This window comes from Dermacentor variabilis, chromosome 1 (genome assembly GCF_050947875.1).
Source record: "Dermacentor variabilis isolate Ectoservices chromosome 1, ASM5094787v1, whole genome shotgun sequence".
Taxonomy (NCBI): domain Eukaryota; kingdom Metazoa; phylum Arthropoda; class Arachnida; order Ixodida; family Ixodidae; genus Dermacentor; species Dermacentor variabilis.
Window position 1 is genome coordinate 285,320,454 of NC_134568.1, and position 2,549 is coordinate 285,323,002.

Sequence of the window (2,549 nt, forward strand, 5' to 3'; positions counted from 1 at the left end):
TACGCCTTGCGGCGTTATGTCACGTTAGGTTAACGTTAGCTTAGGTTGGGTTATGTTGACGTTACGATAGGTTTGTGTAAAATCCATTAGGCTGAAGCGGCCTATTTTCATAACGGTTACGTCGTGACCATTATTGTCTTTAAAAATTATGGGGTTTTACGTGCCAAAACCACTTTCTGATTATGAGGCACGCCATAGTAGAGGACTCCGGAAATTTCGACCACCTGGGGTTCTTTAACGTGCACCTAAATCTAAGTACACGGGTGTTCTCGCCCCTATCGAAATGCGGCCGCCGTGGCCGGGATTCGATCCCGCGACCTCGTGCTCAGCAGCCTAACACCATAGCCACGGAGCAACCACGGCGGGTGACCATTATTGTCTTTCTGTCTCGGCCTCGTTACGCTATGTTAACGTTAGGTTAGGTTACCGTTGGGTTAGGTTAGCGTAAAACGCCTTACGGTGCGCGGCCTATTCTCATAGTGGTTGCAGAGGTGTCCAGCGTCGCCTGCGCCCTTTCAGCCACTCGCATTCAACCGCGGTTGCTAATGCGCTCTGCCTTCTGGATTTTCAATATATGCGGACCGGCCTCTTCCACGGCCCCTACTGCTCCCATGGAAACATTATCACCTGTTTCACCGGGCCGGTAGCCAGCCTCCGAGCGCAAACATATTCGAGCACACTCTGCAATGCCGGCACGCCTAGGGACAAACGCCTAAACACGCGCTAACTTCTCCGTAGTACCCAGGAAGTGTAAAGGAGCAAAAGGCCCATTATTTTCTCTCTCGCACCCGCTCTTACTCGCGAATGCGCGCAATCGTCTGGCGCCTCCGCAAGTACCACGCCCCTCTGTACTTAAAAGTCGCGCCAGGGGTAGAAGGAGCCCCTCCTCCCTATTCTCCCCCCGGAGCCTTGTGCTCAACAGAAGATGGCACGCTTCCTTCCCGCTTCCCTGCCTTGCGTGCGCGGGATCGAACCGCGATCGTGGCTCAGCCTCGCACGCTTAGTACTCAGTACTCGTGTCAATATGCACGCCTCCTGTGAGCCGAAGTCTCTTCTGTAACGCTGCCCGCATGTTGATTGTATACAGGGTGTCCCAGCTAACTGTAGCCAGAGTTCAAAAATATGCTAAGGCTACGTAACTGGACAGAACCAAGGTAATGTTTGCGTCGCTTTGAGATACTCAATTAATACTCAATCATAAACTTTACAAATATTATTATTAGCTGAAAAGTGTCAATGAGAAAATTGTAGAGCGACATGAAAAACTCCCCGATACAACTTTCTGTTGCTCAATCCGTGCTACATAAAAGTGTTTTTCCGAGCGTGAAAGAAGCCCGCAGGACTTCGTCCCGCAGTGGACATAAAATAGGATGGTGATGATGATGATGGTTTATAAAAAGGAACAAAGGTCAGCCCGAGATTTTGTGCTCTACCTACTCTTCGCTATATAAGGGGAAAGAGGGAACGCTAGAGGGATGGACGATGATGATCTCGGGTGATGCCGAGTACCCATAATAATGTCCCGAGAGAATGGTTGCCAGAGGAGAGGCTAAAGCCTGCCGTGCACGCTTGTGTGTAAGCTGGGCAAACGTAAAACAGTATTGTCTGTATTTCTTTTTCTTTCTTTTTTTTTTGCGGGTGTGTGTGTGTTCTACACAACACTTAATTCTCAAACTATGAACACGATGTTGTAGTGACCGTTTGCCACTTGATTTCCCCCCGCTTCTGTGAAATTCAGTTACCTCGCGTGGTGTCCACGTGGGGGGTCATTGGCCCTGCTCTTTTTTTGGGACTTGAGGTGGCCGCCCGACAGGGGCATCACCCTGCCACTAGGCAAACTTGTTTTACTGTGAAATAAAGCCAGTCCACTCATTGTTCTCAACCTGTCAAAACCTGTATTACTTGCCTCCGCACATCATCGTTCCAGCTTGCGGCGGTGCCTCTTCCCTACACAACATTGGTCACAGCTGACGCAGATTTGATTTGGACGATCGCCGCCTGTACTCGCCCCTATCGTTGCGCTTGAGTGTTAATTATCGTGTGAGTACAGGATCGCCCAATAAAGAATTTCGTGACTCACAGTTTTGCCATCATCTTATTCTTCGGCGTCATTACAACATGACAATATACATCACTATATTGGATCTACTTAACTCAGGCGAGGGACTATATATATACTGACGCCCTCTGCAAAATTTGTAAGCAGGAAGGTACGCTAGACTACGTAATATGGAAGTGCACTGGCTCCCCTGCAGGGGCCAAGGAAAAGATTGACAGCAGAGAAACCTGGGAGGCCTTGCTCCAGAGTGAGGCTGAAGACGACCAGCGTTGAGCAATCCGCCTGGCCGTTGAGGCCGTGAAGACTTACCGTCCTCAACGCGCGGGGACTGCTTCTTCCTCCCCCCATACCTGCGTGTAGGGTAAGAGGCGGGCACCCCAGCTGGGTGGAATAATAAGGTTTTCAATCAATCAAGGAAAAGGTTTGCCCGTTCAGACACCGCATCAACATCGAGACACAGAGCGCGCGGCCGCACGGTGTCTCGTGGAAA